Genomic DNA, 19,294 nt, shown 5'->3' with positions numbered 1-19,294 from the left:
TGAAATTAGAATTAACTGATTTAATGTTCAGTCCAACAGTACCACTACCAGCAGTACCACCTTGGATACTACCTTCACACGGGGGACAATTTTGGGTAAAGTTTGGTGAGTTTTCATTCATGTTTAGGCCTCCAAAAACCCGTTTCAAAAGTCCCAAGAATAAATAATAATAATAATAATAATAAAATCTGCAGTTACAATAGGCCTTTAAAGTGTGCCCCCCTGAAAAATGTAATGCCCCCCTGTAATTTGCTTCTGCAGCCGGGTCTGTCCGAGCATGAATTTGAATTGCTCACAACTCAGATCTTGCGTTATTACAACCCATTATCATCGTCATCATAAAGTTAAAGGTGTTGTAGAAGAGAACAATATTCTTTGTCAAGTCTTACTGTTCTATTATAGGCTTATGGCTTAACTTCACCATACATGTTCATTGGTTTAACTTACTTTAAAGTTTTTTTTTCTCTCAACATAGTTTATCTCGTTAAAATATACTCAAAACTCCTTTATCACTTGAACCATAACAAACTGTTCTGAGTCCTTGGGTCTTTTTAAGTAATTTTTTTCTTAATATAGTTTATCTGGATGAAATAAATTGTTACAATACATGTATATTAAAAAATCCTTTATCACTTGAACCATAACAAACTGTTCTAAGTCATTGAGTCTTTTTTATTTCATTTTAATAATTAAATATCATTTCTGGAAATAAAGAAAATCTTTGATTATTTGTTGATAAGGATAATTTTTTCTTCAAACTACTTTTTAACCTTGTGCATGCTGTAAAAACCAAGAAATTTTGTCTTAAAAATAATTTTTCGATTACAATAATGTAATAATGCTAATTCCACTTATGTTCATCCATTAAAATGATTATCAATTCAAAAACCCATAGATGAATAATTAAGGTAGTGTGTAAGAGTAAAGATGACATTCTTTGGTCGTTTAGCCTCACATTGTCTTGACTTGACCCTTAGGTGCGCACCCCCCTTTGAAAAATCCTGGATCCGCCCCTGCGTATCTTTTGCCCTGTTTCAGGTTAAACTGTCCCTCTGAGGTTTGCCTCAGCTCAGCATAACTAATAACATCAGATGATATTGTAACTGATTATGCGCTAAGTGTGGCCTTCGTGATATTCTCTAAATGTCTCTTTAGTTGCATTCAAATTCCAAGTTAAAAGGAAATAAAATAAATGAATAGAAAACACTTAGAAAAGCAACCATATTTAGTTCCATACAGTTTTCTTCAAACCCAAAGCACAGTTTTTTACATCTATTTAAATCAAAGATTATGTATATCTAAACTCCTTTCAAATGGACTGGTTTGTGATGAATTATTATTATTACAAGCAATGAGATCTCAGTAATTTTGTTACTGTAGGGCTAAAAACAAGTGATAGGATCTAATTTCATATAGTGTTTTAAGTGTTTTAAGTGGCAGGACATCATCCCATCCACAGCACCGTCTGCAGAGCTCTTGCTGCATCATCTTGGCAGGCAGAGTGGCTGGTGGATCATAGATTGAGCTGGTTGTGGACAACATACCACGTCTTGTTAGAGACCGCTTTTTCACTTCCATCTTAAATTTGAAGGAGTCTGACTCGACACACCAAAACAGACCTAAAGCTCTCTCAACCTGAAGATTATCTTGATCCAAATCCAGCTCTTTTATATCCTTAGCCCATCGATCTTCTGCAATTGACTGCAACACTGCTCGACTGTTACTTATCCACTTTTCCAAAACGAATCCACCTCTTTTACAGAGAGTGCCAAGTTCCTTAACCATTTTAATGGCCTTCTCCTCTGATCCCACGCTCATCAAACAGTCATCAACATAAAAGTTCTGCTTTATGGCATGGATGGCTTCATCGGAAAAATCCTCTCTGTTGTCATCAGCAGTTTTCCTTAGTGCATAACTAGCACAACTGGGGGATGAGGCTGCTCCAAATAAGTGAACAGTCATTCTGTAGTCCTTAAGCTCTTTGGTGTAGTCTCCTTCAGGCCACCAGAGAAAGCGTAGAAAGTCTCTGTCTTGTTCTGCAACCTTTACTTGATAGAGCATGGCTTGTATGTGACCCATAAAAGCCACAGGATCCTGCCTAAATTGAATGAGAACTCCCAGCAGGGAATTGGTGAGATTAGGACCTTGCAATAGTTCATCATTTAACAATTTTCCTTGATATGTGGCCCCCCAATCAATCACCACTCGTAGGGAACCTTTTCTTGGATGATAGATGCCATGATGAGGAAGATACCAAACCTTTCCTCCTTTACCTTTTAATTGCAGGTCAGGTACTGACTCGGCGTAACCTTTACCAATGACATCCGTTAGACAACTTGCATACTCTTTGTGAAACTGTGGGTTACGTACAAACTTCTTCCTTAATCCAACCATCCTCTGCTTTGATACTGAAAAGCTATTTGGTAAGATGACATCTGCCATCTTGAAGGGCAGCTTCAGGTAATAACTATCATCTTGAAGAGTTACAGAGGATTCCATTATTTCCATAAATCTAATGTCTTCTCTGGACATTTCCTTTTCCACTGAGGCCTTTTCATTAAAATCATGGTGGTACTGATTATTGAGCAGGAGCTCGAGGTTAGACACAGAAATTTTATTTACCACCACAGGATGCCGCTCCACATCAATACTGCTGCCTTTTCCACTTTTATTTAAAGGGCCATTGATCACCAACCCAACACTGTTCTTATAGCGTAAGGACAGTCTCCACAACTGTTGACCACTTCCCAAGGTTCCAATAACTTGGGAGCGTTGGTTCCTATCAAGTCAACATTAGCCTTTAAGGTGGGAATGTGAACCTTTGACAAATAAGGCCACTTTTTCATATCTTCAGCAGTGACAACATCATCTGAAGTGACTGGCATCTGTTTCTGTGCGAGGACTTCTGGTAGAGGATAAAAAGGTGTTTCCTTCCAACCCTGATACCTCTATACCAGACAATGAAAATGTTGAAACAACATTTTCTTGCCCCATTGTTTTCAAAAGCACATTAGCTGTCTTTCCTGTGATGTTCAATTTGTGCATGAGATGTTCTGAACAGAACGTGGCCGTGCTACCTAGATCCAGAAATGCATATGTTTGTATGACCTGAATTCCCTTGGAGGACTTCACTTGTACTGGAACGATAGATAAAAATGCAACAATCCTTTCCTGCCCCTGTATGCCCACATGTCTGAAGAATAGTTGCTTTATCTGTTTCCTTTGACTCATCTGCTGTTTCTGAACCAACATTTGCCTTTGGAATATGAAGCACAGTAGGATGTTTTTGATCACAAACTTCACAGATCAAGCGGCTTTCACAATCTCGGCTTATGTGTCCAATACATAAGCATCCAAAGCAAATACCTTTCTCCTTTAGAAAACAAATCTTCTCTCTGTGTTTCTTCCCCTTAAACTGTTGACATTTTTCCAAAAGATGAGCACGTGAACAGCAATGACAGAAGAATATTTGTTTCTTTGGGCTGGTTGTCGTAGCTTTACCTTCAGAGGGATCCACTGATGTTGCTGTAGTAGCAAAACTACATCCCTTCACTCTGACCTTTGACTGCAACTTTAACTTGCTGGAAGGTCTTAAACCACCTATATTTTGTGGTACACATCCTCCAATGTCTCCAAAGACTGGGTCAGACAGAATCCTCACCTGCTTCTCCAGAAATACAACTACATCGATAAACTGAGCTTTCTGGTTGTATGTCTCCAAAATATCATGAGCAGCAGTTCTCCATTGCTCTTTGAGTTTGTATGGCAGTTTGGAAATCACCATTTTCATGGTGCTTGGCATATCCAACTCTTGCATACATTGCAGCTCTTCCATTGCATTACAGCATCCTCGTAAAAACAAAGCATAAGCTTTTAGAGCTTTAACATCCTCAGACTTTATTAATGGCCAAGCTAGTGCTTTGTCTATATATATACTGTTGCTATCTTGTACTCATTTCCAAAATGTTCTTGAAGAAGACCGTTTGCTACAATGTACCCACGTTCTGGATCCATGTGCTGCAGCTGCGAACCAATTCCTTAGGCTGTCCCCTGGTGAGCTGCTCCAAATAATATAAGCAGTCAGCTTTAGCCTCCACTCCTTGTTCAAATGCTTTAATAAAAGGTTTATATTGAAATGGATCCCCGTCAAACACAGGAATGTCGCGTGCCGGCAAAGACAGCAAGCGCTGTTGGTGCACTAGGGCAGCTGTTATTTCATTTTGCTTATGCAAAATAGTGACAACATCTCCAGATAAAATTTCATCTAATCGTTGATGACTTCTTTTTCTCTGTTTGTTTTGGTCGAACATCCATCATTTCCTTTTTATCTTCTGTAAGAGAAATATTTCTCTGATGTTTTTTCACAGGTTGTGGGCTCATATTCACTTGCCATGGGGTTAAGAATATTGACTGATGCCACTTTCTTCTTTTCCTTTTCAAAATAAGAGTTCATGCCATCTGTAAGAGAGAGACACCGTCCATCCGATGTCTGCAAAACTGCTAATTTAGCAGTAGATGCAGCTAGCTCGGTTTCCAACACAAGCTGCTCCTTTTTATCAGTTGTTGCTGTTCCTCCAGTGCATGGCGTTCCTTTAAAGCAGCCATCCTAGCAACAAGTGCAGCTCTTTATGCTGCCGCTTTAATTTGTACAGAGGAAGCGGTACTTGATCTACTGCTGCTAACGCTTTTGTTGCCATGTTTACCCACATTGGAAACACTGTCATTAGGGTCAATATCATCATTAACAACACCATCATGAATATTCAAATGACCAGTACCTTCATTTTCTGACACAAAATTTCCTTCAGATTTGACCGACCCTCTTATACTTTCAATAAATTCATCATTAAATATCTATTTTGCCTTAAACCATGTTTCGTGTTTTTCTTTTTCGTCTGGTGGCAATAAAATTATTAGTGAATCATGCATACACCTTATTTCATCACACAATTCAATGAATCCATCAAGAGCTTTTTGCACCTCTGAGAGTTTACCCCTTTGCATTAAACTTTGTATTGTTTTCCTTAAACTGCTAGCTTTATTTAGCTTAGCCTTTCTGCCACTTTGCAATCTGTCTACCTTATCAGCAAGTGCTTTAGCAGAAAGTTTAACCACCCGTTTGCTCGTTTGTGTATCACTACAGCTGGTTACCATGTTCTGGCTGCCATCAGCAGCTGATTCACTGGCACCTGATAGTTTATCCATTTTAGCCGCGCAATCCTCCATAATTAAAGTCCGACAGTCCACAGATCGAAACAGTTTGTTGATACAAAATTAATTGTTCATCCACTTCAGCAACCAATGCATTGGAATTACACCCTTATGTGTGCACACTATATTTAGATGGCCATCATATCGGTGGTAGCGCTGCACATACCTAATCCAGACGAATGATTGTTCAAATCCAGCGTCGAGCTGATCAACGGCGTCCTCACCGATGTCTATCCTGTCCGACGTCACCTCAGGTGAGCTGAGTTCGATCAGCTGATGCTCCACTCCAAAAACACGTAACCTCCAGCCCAGTCTTATCTTGCGCAATCACCACCATCAACCATGCAGAAACACGTATCTTTACTTATGCACAGTTCGTGAAGATGCACAAACAGTTTTTGACTGGTTTTGTAGCGGCCAAGCCAATACTTTAAGCCACTAAGGTGCTGCATCGGGGTAATAGAGTTGACGCGCTTATTGTTACCTTTTTGGGATGAATTAGAGTCCGAGTCGTCAGGGCATGTTGAACGCTTCGTCCATTTATTTTCCTCTTTGCATGTCAAATGTCCATCATACATGAACACATCTCCAGACAACATATAAAGCAGACTTGCTTGCTTGTATTTATCTTTTTGCGGTCAAAAACTGTTTTCCCCTTCCGGGTGGAACACCTACCTATCAAAGAAAAGTTCCACCCTTAAATAGACATGAACGCTAATTACCCAATCAATGCATTTGCGCTCCTACATGTAGGATTAAAGATTAAAATCTTATTTCTTTTAAAGGCCAGCTAAAGATATTTTAAAGCTGCTTCCACTTTTGGACGAATGTGTATGAATGGTTTGGTAAAATATGTACCGTGAATTACAGATGACACCCAAACATTTGGGTTTGCTGCCATCTAGTGTTGGAAATAATAAATGTTTTTTCCTTCAAAACACAATTCATGTTAAAAAAATTGTCAAAATAATATGGTTGGACATAGCAAAAATGTTTTTGATAACTTTTGATCCTCTATGTGTGAGGAATTTTTTGGAGTAACTTTGAATGCCATAACTGTAACGGTTTAGGAGTAGTTTATTCAAATGTAACACCCGAAAATATGGAAAAATGACATCTTTGATGAGAAATGAATGATTTCCTGTAGGAGGTAGCCCATTGCTTCAAGAGGCTTTTTTGTAGGGCCTGTGAAGTTACATGCACTTAAGGAGTTTCATAATTCTCAGACAAAGCATGGCTTGGGGCTTACTGTTTTTATGTGTTTTTAATTGTTTTCCACAAACTTGATTTTTGCAATGCGACAGCGAAGTCAAATATGCATATTTCTTCAAACCTTTGATAACTTTTAACTTTCAATGTCTCATCTCCACGCTGAAAAAAATTGAAAGTGATAGCTTAAAATGCCTAGGACTAGTTTGTTAAAGTTCAAGGCAAAAACCGCCAATATTTTACCCTTTGACCCAAAATGGCAGACTTCCTGTGGGTTTTAGAGCATACCTACAAGAGACTTTTTTTCATAATTTTAAAAAAGCTACCTAAGTAAAAAATTTCAGCTTTCTACGTGTTTGGCCCAACTCACTCTAGTTGGCGCTGTTGAGCGGGTTTGCCACGCCCGCTTTCAATTACACTAAAATCATGCGATTTCTCACGGGGGACAATTTTGGGCAAAGTTTGGTGAGTTTTCATGCATGTTTAGGCCTCCAAAAAGCCGTTTCAAAAGTCCCAAGAATAAATAATAATAATAATTAAAACCGCAAGCGGTGATGAGCGGCCCTCGCAGCAAAGCGCCGCTCCGGCCTTGGCCACCGCTGGGATTTGCGCACCGCCGGCCGCCCGCCACCGCAGATGCTGTCACGCATTTTGCCCGCCCGTCCACTGGGCGATTTACACGAACGTGTTCGGCAGCGCTCCCCCACGACTCACAAAAAATCTGGTGCAGATTCACCACAACGGACCGGTATAGCGCCCGCTTCACAGCAGACGCCGCACCAATCCGCCTGTCGATCTCCCGCTCCATCTTCCCCTCATTCGTGAACAAGACCCCAAGATACTTGAACTTCTCCACTAGAAGCTGGCCCTTGGGACTTTCCTTTTTTAAAAAGCTTATAGTTAGAGTGGCTCATGTTACCCTGAGCTACCTCTATAGTTATGCTGCTATAGGTTTAGGCTATTGCAGGACATCAGGGTCTATTGTTCTTCAATTTTGAATGACCCGCTACTACCATCTAATGTAGAACTTCTGTGCTTTTTTGTCTGTCTTGTTGTGTCTCTGTTCTGTCTTCTGTAACCCCCAGTCTGTCGAGGCAGATGACCGTTCATACTGAGCCCGGTTCTGCTGGAGGTTTTTCCTTCCCGTTAATGGGGAGTTTTTTTTTCCTGCTGTCGCTTCATGCTTGCTCAGTAGGTAGGATTGCTGCAAAGCCATGGACAATGCAGACGACTCTCCCTGTGGCTCTACGCTTCTTCAAGAGAGAATGCTACTTGTCAAGACTTTGATGCAATGAACTGGTTCCCTTATATAGGAATTTTTTGACCAATGTGTATAATCTGACCCAATCTGTATAATCTGATTGATTTTGACGTTGTAAAGTGCCTTGAGATGACATATTTCATGAATTGTCGCTATATAAATAACATTGAATTGCATCATCTCTTCAGACCAAATAAACTATCACATTTTTTGAGACAGTTATCTCATTTTAAAGATATAATCATCCAACAGTATTACTCTTAGCAAGTTAAAGCTCCATAATAATTTTAGACCAGGTTTTAGTTCCACTCTTTTATTATGCACATCTAGGCTACCTATAAATATAAAGTATGGCATGCCAAAAAACATTTTCAACAAAAGGCAATTTTAGTAATGGCCTTGCGATTTTATATCTAAGCATTAAAAATGATAATATTTCACCAATTTTCACAGCAAGATGGAAATAACGACTATCCAACATTTTAAGATTTTGTAAAAACTTTTTTCCTTTTTTACCTACCTTTTGAAATTAATACTTGTTTCTACTTCTCCAAAATTAAACTTCAAGAAAACTATTGTGCTGTCCTGGGGCCATATGCAGCTAGACAGCTAGGACAAAAGTTCCCCACAAAAGCTTCCTTTTCTTGCATTCTCTGAATAACCTTTGTTCCCAAATCTGGCTTTAAACATTCTTTTTGTAAAAAGACGAATATTTTTCCAAGGCAGAAGCGTGTAGAACAAATTCAACTTCAACATTAGCAGTTTCCCTAGCTTCATCGCTGAAAAGCAGCTTTTAACCGGAGCAAAATACGTCAAAGATCTTTTTTTAAGGTGAGAGCACTCACTATCTCACGTAATTCACATAGAGATCTAACAAAGTTGTGATGTCTCACTCTGATTAAATATGAACCCAAAATTTTTCTAACTGTTTTTGCCTTGGATTTCCTCTGACTAAGAATTATTATCTTATTTATGTAATGTATTCACGACATGAATTCCTTGCTGTCTTAACAAAAGGCAGAACAACTATAATGTTACTTTCTATAATTATTACAGGCTCTGCTGAGATGTCAAATTCTGGAGAATGCTTAGACACCCTGACACACAAATATGGATTAACTTCATTTCATGTGCACTCGTGAACTTGTTTTAGTTGATTTAGTTTTCTTGATGTACTGTAGAGCGTGATGAGGTCTGTTGTGGTATTGTGTGCACTGGATTGAGGGGACAGTTGGTGTTGTTTGTCAAACCCAATCTTCTTAAGCTGCAAATTCAGTAAAGTTACCAGATATATATATATATATATATATATATATATATATATATATATATATATATATATATATATATATATATATATATATATATATATATATATATATAAAAAACGGTTGCAGTTACAGCTCAAACGTTGTAACAACACTTCTAAATCTGAGTCTGACGCACAATTTCAAATACAAACACGAAGCAGTTTGATTTTTGTCCGATGACGAGCGAGAGAGAGAGAACTGGTAAAGCAGCACATAGTAACAATAAAGATGAGCGCCATAAAGATGTTATTAATCAGGGAAATCTTTCTGATTGTTTCACAGCGGTTACCTGCAGCGGGTAAACACGCCCACGACAACACACTTAGGCTCCCCGCAGCCCGTTTCTATCGGAATATGCGCCAAAACTGCCTCTTTAAAATGAACTGCACGGTTCAGTCTGCGCCTGTCTGAATTGCAATGTGAAGTTTTACACATCTATGCGTGAGCATAATCAAAAATTCCCCCCAGGAGCAGCGTTTTTTTTTTCCCCAGGACCCGCGGTAACAACAGCGGTGTTCTTACGATGGAGTATTAGGGCCACACATGAAGAGAAAAAATAATTTTGCCATGACGAGATTAAACTGGTGCAGATCAGTTGATGCAGCGATGCATTTGGCCACCGGAGGCAGTGGCGACCCACCAGCTTAAAATCTATGTATTGACATCTTAAAAATGGTCTTATAGCTTAAAAGATCATCCTGTTTTGGTTGGTTTTGTAGCCGAATAGAAGAGATGTTCTCAAAGCATTAAATAAGCCTTTTGACTTTTAAAAATGTTGTCCTTTTAAGGTAATTTTAAGTTACTTTTTATTAAATTTATCAATATCCTATGGAAGTCTGGACATATGGCAGCGGCGTTTCAGGTGACTTTGCCACGCCACTACGCCGCCCTGCTCCATCGAATCCAGTTGATTTTGTAGCCGAATAGAAGAGATGTTCTCAAAGCATCAAATAAGCCTTTTGACTTTTAAAAATGTTGTCCTTTTAAGGTAATTTTAAGTTACTTTTTAATAAATTTGTCAATACCCTATGGAAGTCTGGACATATGGCAGCGGCGTTTCAGGTGACTTCGCCACGCCACCATGCCGCACTGCTACATGGAATCCAGTTGGGCCTGGAATCCACAACACAGCAACATGTCTGTGGACACAGTTTCATGTTGATTAGCTCAGAGGGGTAACATAGCGACTGCTAACAATAAAACATGACACTTCCTGTTGTCAGGGGGCATGGCCTAAGTGATGTCATCATTTGACCATTGGATATTGTAGAAGACCCGATGATGATCAATCACAGAAAGTTTGGTGCCTCTGTGTGTTTCTGTGTAGGAGAAATAGCAGTTTTTCCTGTTGTCAGGGGGCGTGGCCTAAGTGATGTCATCATTTGACCATTGGATATTGTAGAAGACCCGATGATGATCAATCACAGAAAGTTTGGTGCCTCTGTGTGTTTCTGTGTAGGAGATATAGCAGTTTTTCCTGTTGTTAGGGGGCGTGGCCTAAGTGATGTCATCATTTGTCCATTGGATATTGTAGAAGACCCGATGATGATCAATCACAGAAAGTTTGGTGCCTCTGTGTGTTTCTGTTTAGGAGATATAACAGTTTTTCCTGTTGTCAGGGGGCGTGGCCTAAGTGATGTCATCATTTGACTATTGGATATTGTAGAAGACCCGATGATGATCAATCACAGAAAGTTTGGTGCCTCTGTGTGTTTCTGTGTAGGAGATAAAACAGTTTTTCCTGTTGTCAAGGGGCGTGGCCTAAGTGATGTCATCATTTGACCATTGGATATTGTAGAAGACCCGATGATGATCAATCACAGAAAGTTTGGTGCCTCTGTGTGTTTCTGTGTAGGAGATATAACAGTTTTCTGTTTTGTGGCGAGTAGGTGAACTTTGACCCCTGCTAACGCCCCTTCAACATGCTCAAAAACTCACCGTTTTGATAACTTTTAATTGGCCATGCCTTATGATCAGACTGACCGAGTTTCAAGCCGCTCGCTCGAAATCCCTAGGACGAGTTCGATCAAATACCAATGCTGTAAACGTCAAAAATGAGGTAAAATTACGACCTTCAATCTAAAATGGCCGACTTCCTGTGATATTTGCACTATGACGTTAATTGTAAATTCTGAGCGTCTTGCTTAGATCTACAACTGTACAAAATTTCATTACTCTACGATGAAGTAAGTGAATAGCAAAGGGTCCTTTGAAAATTTCTAGGTGGCGCCGTTGAGGCATTTTTCTTTAGAGTTTTGTGACGACCTTAAAATACAAAATTTTTAAACAGTCACCATGCATCTGCAAAGTTTGGTGAGTTTTTGAATATGATAAAGCCCCCAAAAAGGCCCCTCTTTAGGGGGGCAGAATAAAAAAAAAAATAATAATAATAATAATAATAATAATAATAATAAGAAACAACACAGAAACAATAGGCCTTCGCAGCGCTTCGCTGCTCGGGCCTAATTAAAGCCGCAAGCGGCGATGAGCGGCCATCGCAGCCAAGCACCGCTGGGGTATGCGCACCGCCTGCCGCCAGCCACCGCAGAAAATGTCACGCATTTTACGCGCACGTCCACCGGGCAATTCACACGAACCCGTTTGGCAGTGAAATCAGGTGCAGATCGGTTGATGCAGCAAGGAGATACAGCCGTTGAATAATGATATTGCATTTGGCCACCGGGCCGGACCAAATCGTTTGGCGGGCCGTACGTTTGACACCCCTGGTTTAAACATTACTTTACTGGTTGAAATGCAGTTCAAAGTCTTCAGCTGATCCAAAATGCTGCAGCAAGAGTTATGGAGTTTCCTGCCAAAAGGTTGTAAACAGAAAAGGTGTTGCACACAAATAAAACTTGTTTTGCACACAAAAAGATGTGTTTCACACAAAAGAAATTGTTTTGCAAACTGTCCGCCAACCTTGCACTCAAAATATCATTTATAAGTTTTCCTCCAGTACAAAATGGTCTCTGCACACACAAAACAGCCTCTGCTCGACTAAGAAACAATCCCACCCACGCTGCGGTAAATTTGTGCCAAAAGTCACGTGATGCATTAAGAGTTGTTGTTCAGACTTCCCGACATTGAGAAGAATTCAGTTATCTCTAAACTATTGGGCTAATTTACTAAATGATTGCATTATTAGGTGCTGTAGAATGGATTGAGGAGGTGAGACCATTAAGAGCTGTCATATGTTCAGATTCAAGTTCATCATTGATCAGTTTAAAAAGAAATCATTCAGAAAGCCGTCCAGATATCTTATTAGTAATTCAACAAATATATCATATTCAGATGATGGGGTTATCAGCTGTGTTTCTTTGGGTTCCTGCACATATAGGAGTGAAAGGTAATTAAATGGCTGATAAGAAAGCTAAAGAGTCGATAAATAAAAGTAAGAGTGATTAAGAATAGACATGGGTAAATCAGAGGTTCAAAGTATTATGCTGCCATCTTGTGGTCAAAAATAATACCCGTTTTTATGACAAAATGACATCTTTGATGAAAATTGATTGACTTTTACATTCCTGCAGTGAAAAAGAAGGTTCATAATAAGTCATTTGGTTGGACAATTATTCAGAAAGCAAGAGAATTAGGATTAAATCATTGAAATATTAGTCCAACAGTACCATTATCAATAACACCACCATGGATCTTACCTGAATCAATAGTAGATTTAACAATATTGGAAAAGAAAAATAGAGATAAAATGTATATATGTAATTCTTTAATAGTGGAGGAATATATAGAACAGTTTTATAATTATGTAAAAATGTATACGGATGAATCAAAAAAATCAATTAGGACAAACTGGAGTAGGTGTAATAATTCCAGAGTTTAAACTGCATATAGGGAAGAAATTAAATGAAGGAATATCTGTTTATACGGCAGAAATGATTGCATTATTAGGTGCTGTAGAATGGATTGAGGAGGTGAGACCATTAAGAGCTGTCATATGTTCAGATTCAAGTTCATCATTGATCAGTTTAAAAAGAAATCATTCAGAAAGCCGTCCAGATATCTTATTAGTAATTCAACAAATATTATATCATATTCAGATGATGGGGTTATCAGCTGTGTTTCTTTGGGTTCCTGCACATATAGGAATGAAAGGTAATTAAATGGCTGATAAGAAAGCTAAAGAGTCGATAAATAAAAGTAAGAGTGATTAAGAATAGACATGGGTAAATCAGAGGTTCAAAGTATTATGCTGCCATCTTGTGGTCAAAAATAATACCCGTTTTTATGACAAAATGACATCTTTGATGAAAATTAATTGACTTTCTTTAGGGTTTACACAATTGGTCCAAGAGACTTTTTTGTAGGGACTGAGAAGTTACATCTGCTTACCAAGTTTCATAATTCTCAGACAAAGCATGGCTTGGGGCTTACTGATTTAATGCGTTTTTAATGGTTTTCCACAAACCTGATTTTTGCAATGTGACAGCTCAGGCAAATATGCATATTTCATAAAACCTTTGATAACTTTTAACCCTCAAGGTCTCATCTCCACGCTGAAAAAATTTGAAAGTGATAGCTTAAAATGCCTAGGACTAGTTCGTTAAAGTTTGAGGCAAAAACCGTCAATATTTTACCCTTTGACCCAAAATGGCAGGCTTCCTGTGGGTTTTAGAGCATACCCACAATAGACTTTTTTTCATAACTTTAAGAAAGCTACCTAGGTAAAAAATTTCAGCTTTCTACGTGTTACGGTTTGGCCCAACTCACTCTAGTTGGCGCTGTTGAGCGGGTTTGTAGAAGTAAGAGTGAGTTTTCATGCATGTTTAGGCCTCCAAAAAGCCGTTTCAAAAGTCCCAAGAATAAATAATAATAATAATTAAAGCCGCAAGCGGCGATGAGCGGCCCTCGCAGCCAAGCACCGCTGAGGTACGCGCACCGCCTCCCTCCAGCCACCGCAGAAGCTGTCACGCATTTTCCCTGCCCGTCCACCGGGCGATTCACACGAACCCGTACGGCAGCGCTCCCCCCCCCCCCCCCCCCCACCCGACTCACAAAAAATCAGGTGCAGATCGGTCGATGCAGCGAGGAGATACAATCGTTCGGCGGGCCGTACGTTTGACACCCCTGGTTTAAACATTATTTTACTGGTTGAAATGCAGTTAAAAGTCTTCAGCTGAAAGGTTGTACACAAAAAAGGTGTTGCACACAAGTAATAATATATCAGTATACACAAGAGAAATGTTAGCAATTTTGTTTGCAATGCAATGGGTAGAAGAAATAAGACCTCTGAGAGTGATTATTTGTTCAGATTCATCTTCATCACTAATCAGTTTACAGATAAAACACTCAGACAGTAGACCAGATATTTTGATAGAAATCCAGCAAACATTATACAGAATTCAAATGATGGACATTACAGTCATATTTTTTTGGGTACCAGCACACATGGGAGTTAAAGGAAATGAAATGGCAGGTAAGGCTGCAAAGGAGGCTACAACAAGAAAAGACATTGATGTGTCAGTTAAAATTAGTAAGATGGAAATAAAGAGCATAATTAAACAGAAGATGAAGGAAAGGTGGCAAAAGCAATGGGAGGAAGAGAGGAACAGAAGATGGTTTTACATGATCCAGAGGAGAGTTGGAAAAATGTGATGGGCAGGGAAGAACATAGGAGAAGAAACAATTATATCAGGACTTAGATTTGGGCACACAGGATTAAATAATACATTATTCTAAATAGGTAAACATAACAATGGCAGATGTGAATATTGTGAGCAACAAGAGACAGTTGAACACGTTATGGTATACTGTAGGAAGTACGAAAGAGAAAGGAGAGAAATGGTCCAAAATCTAAAAAGGAAAAGAATACAATTTGATTTAATAGAAATACTTAGAAAAACTCCAGAGATAATTGTTATGTGATTATTTTTCATTATCTTAGATTAATAAATGTAATTGAGAGGATTTGAAATCTTTTTTTGGTTTTGTTTATATTGTTTTGTTAATTTGATTGTGACTTGTTTTGTTTAGTATAAATAAGAAGTGGCCATTCTGATCCACACTCCATACCAGTTGGTGGCGGTAATGCACCATTTGGTTGCGTGCCAACCGGCAAAAAAAATCCATAAAGAAAATGAAGAAGCAGAAGACTTCCCGACAGCAGGGGACGCACCTGAAAAAAACTGAAAGGCGCCGGTTTGGCTGAGGAAGAAAGACGTGATATCACAGCTAACAGCAGGGACGTGCAGAGGGGGGCGGGGGGCTTGGTCACCTGCCCCTTTGCCCCTTGATGCCCAAAGTGCCCTTTTGTCAGTGTTTTTTTATGTGTGTGTGTGTGCATGTCCAAAATAAAAATAATTTAGATCTAAATTGCCACAGTTACCGTGGCACGGTTACATGATCCACATAACGTGCCTCACTTTTCCCTTCTTCTCCTCTCGCAGCTCCGCGGCTGCTGCTGCCGCTGTCTGACTGCCTGCCCCTTTAAATCGGCAGCACACGTGACTGTGCTCTGTGCATTTTTTTAAACTTAACTCTCATTGGTTGTACTGCCTTAAATCCCGCCTTTCCTCTTTCTGATTTCTTTCTGATTTCTAGCGTGTGTGTGCGTGCTTATTTGCTTGGAGCGCAAGATTTAAATTTCAATTCATACAGGTATACTGCCGTTACCTCAATTAATACTTGACAACAAACTAGTCCCAGTTAAAGGTATACTATGCAACCGGGGTTGATTTTCCAGCGAGGCTCCCCCCAGAGGGCGAAAGTAAAAGTGCATTGTCGTAAAGATGCTCAGCTGTTCTCCTGATTTCTCCATAAAGCCAGGTGCGGTTATTTGTAGGTGGGGTTGTATTTCCCCTATCCCTAACATACATAAATTTCCCTCGACAGACACAAATATCCTAAAGTTAGTATATTACAGTTATTATCCATTATGCACTTACCAAATATGACTTCAAACAGATTTAAAGTCCTGAATTCCTACTTTCCATTCCAGCCCACAAAGTTGTACTGCCTTGACAGGCCATAGTCCATGATGAAGAACATCATACGTCTCGTGGCCTCATCCACAGTCCTCCCACCAATGTCTGACACTGCTGTGACCTAAGGGGGAACAAAAACAGTTCAAAGCTAATTCATTTTTATAGCTCACAGGAGTAAACACGATGCAAAGACAAACTCTGGGTCTAGATTATTTTCATTGTTGATTAATCTATTGATTATTTTAAACAATTAATTGATTGGTTGCTATAATAATAAAATGTTACAAAATTTTGAAAAATGTCAGTGTTTCCCAAATCTCTTGTTCTGTCAACAAAACATGGAGATACTCAGTTTATTGCCATAAATGAGCAAAGAAAAACAGAAATATTCAAATTTATGAAGCTGAAATCAGAGACGTAGGACTCTTTTGTTGGGTGTTCACGTCAAAAATAAACTGGACTGGACTCATAACACCGACGCTCTGCATAAGAAGGCCCAGAGCCGCCTCCACCTCCTGAGGAGGCTGAGTTCCTTTGGAGTGAGCAGGCCCCTGCTTAAGACTTTTTATGACTCTGTGGTGGCCTCAGCCCTTCTCTACGCTGTCGTCTGCTGGGCTCCAGGCAGCGCAGAACGGGACAGAATGAGGCAGAATAAGCTGGTGAGGAAGGCCACTTCTGTCCTGGGCTGCCCTCTGGACTCAGTGGAGGAAGTAGCTGAGAGGAGGGTGTTGTCCAAGTTCACATCCATCATGGACAACACCTTCCACCCCCTGCACCAGACTGTAGAGGAGCTGAGCAGCTCCTTTAGTGCCAGACTTAGACACCCTGTCTGTAAAAAGGAGCGCTACCGCAAGTCATTCATTCCTGCTGCAATCAGATTATACAGTGCTGCACTGTAACTGTAACCAATGTGCAATAATCTATCTAATTCACTGTGCGATAACCTGTGCAATGATCCGAAGAACTTCTGCTGATATCACCAGGTGAATATATGTCAGTACATGTGCATATATATATATATATATATATATATATATATATATATATATACAGGGGTTGGACAATGAAACACCTCTCATTTTAGTGTGGGAGGTTTCATGGCTAAATTGGACCAGCCTGGTGGCCAATCTTCATTAATTGCACATTGAACCAATAAGAGAAGAGTGTGAAGGTCCAATTAGCAGGGTAAGAGCACAGTTTTGCTCAAAATATTGCAATGCACACAACATTATGGGTGACACACCAGAGTTCAAAAGAGGACAAATTGTTGGTGCACGTCTTGCTGGCGCATCTGTGACCAAGACAGCAAGTCTTTGTGATGTATTAAGAGCCACGGTGTCCAGGGTAATGTCAGCATACCACCAAGAAGGACGAACCACATCCAACAGGATTAACTGTGGACGCAAGAGGAAGCTGTCTGAAAGGGATGTTAGAGTGCTTACCCGGATTGTATCCAAAAAACATAAAACCACGGCTCCCCAAATCACGGCAGAACTAAATGTGCACCTCAACTCTCCTGTTTCTACCAAAACTGTCCGTCGGGAGCTCCACAGGGTTAATATCCACGGCTGGATTCAGAGTGTCTGAAAACATAAAGTACATTTTGCTGCATTGACGTGTATTCTCTCTGAGCGCAGCTTGGTCTGACCTAAGATGGCCGCTCTGTCGGCACGCCTCTCACCCGACGACGGGGCGTCTACGTCATGGGTTAAAGCTAAATAATCAGTTTGACTGAAAAAAATTCCTAGTCAGCCCATATATTCCCGGGACCGTGGAAATAATGCCACATTAGTTACCTCACTTGCTTATTGTGCAGAGTCAACTTTAACCAAATCTGGTAGTTTTACAATATCCACTGACCATTCATGTCTCTGTCCCACCTTTCAGCTTCAGAGCCTTGGTGTCTTCCTGGACAGCCTCCCATCCTCTCTTCCACTGTCCACATCCATAACATCACCTGGTTAACTTTCATATCGGGAACATCAAGTTCTTCCTTAACACTTTAACCAAACTGGTCCACAGTCCACTTTACACTGTCAGCTCCCTTCCCTCCCTGTCCTTCAGAAAACCTCCATAAATTACAACTAGTACAAAAGACAGCAGTTTACATCTTTACATCATCTACTTCACATCTGAACATTACCTCCACTGGCTCCCTGTCACCTTCAGTATAAATTAATCATATGAACAAACAAGGCCAACCACAACCTGGACAATGCAGGACATATAACCAACACTATGATGTCATACATTTTAGTTTAACACTGATCGCACATTACAAGGTCCCTGATTGGTTTATCAGCTAAGTTGCTGGAAGCCAGTGAATACACGCTGAAAGGTGACATGGCCACAGGTGGAAATAATTCATTAATTAACTGGAGCAGCGACAGTGTGTCTGTCGACAGACACGCTTACCGAGGGCAGTTGTTGTCAGATGGTCAATCCGCTGCACTTCCTGACTTGCTGGTTCGCATAAACCCAAATAAAACCTTTGACCACCACTGCTTTCATTCATGCATCTGTGGCCAGTTTGAGATGTTCTTCCAAAAGTTATGATTGAACACCGATGATAACTTTTGGTCTAAGTATACATGTCTGTGCTGGTAGCCAGCGCAGAGCCATAGAGAGAAAGGCTCTGAGCCAGCGGAACCCGGATGTAAACAAGAGCCTTGCTCGCTAGCCTTAAGGCGCTAGCATTAGCGCTAATATTAGCGCCTTAAGGCACTAGAATTAGCCGCAGAACTGAGACTGCTCATCCCACCTCAAGTTGTGGTGGGGGATATTACACTACATGCATATATAATCCAAACAGCCTTACCTGTTTTTCTGCATCCCCTCCTAAATTCTCCAATGTGTGGTGCTAATGTTGTTAGCTGTGACATCACGGACTTCTTCCTCAGGCAAACGGACACGTTTCAGATTGTTGGAGTGCGCCCCCTGCTGTTGGGAGTCTTCTCTTGTTCTTTATGAATTTTTCTCACAGTGTGTCATATATGTTCAACTGTCTCTTGTTCCTCACAATATTCACATCTGCCAGTGTTATGCTTCCCTATTTTGAATAATGTACCATTTAATCCTGTGTGGGCAAATCTAAGTCTTGATGTAAGATAAGATAGTCTTTATTGATCTCACATTGGAGAAATTCACTTGTCACATCGGCTCAATAGTCAATAGTCAGCAGTAGGAAAGGGTGCATCAGTTATATACAGTGTATCTTCCTATATACAGTGGATCAAAAGAAAATGAGAAAAAAAAGTAAGAATTAAAAAAATACAAAAGAAATCGGAGTAGGCAGGTGATGTCATGTGTACTTCCCGGTTATATCATACATACATACATACATACATACACACCACAATATATAT

General features: G+C 40.0%; 1 protein-coding gene across 3 annotated transcripts in view; it reads right to left on the bottom strand.

Annotated features, from left to right (window-relative positions):
• LOC105921041 (diacylglycerol kinase beta) overlaps positions 1-19,294 on the bottom strand; it is a 309,320-nt gene that overhangs the window by 262,212 nt on the left and 27,814 nt on the right. The window contains exon 3 of one of the 3 annotated variants that reach the window (XM_036138803.1): positions 15,891-16,050. The exons of the other annotated variants lie outside the window; for them this stretch is intronic. The gene's annotated coding sequence lies outside the window, so the exon portion shown is untranslated. The remainder of the gene's footprint in view (positions 1-15,890; positions 16,051-19,294) is intronic. 3 annotated transcript variants of the gene reach the window in all.

Source organism: Fundulus heteroclitus, chromosome 7, assembly GCF_011125445.2.
Source record: "Fundulus heteroclitus isolate FHET01 chromosome 7, MU-UCD_Fhet_4.1, whole genome shotgun sequence".
Lineage (NCBI taxonomy): Eukaryota > Metazoa > Chordata > Actinopteri > Cyprinodontiformes > Fundulidae > Fundulus > Fundulus heteroclitus.
This window is presented reverse-complemented; position numbering and strand designations above follow the sequence as displayed.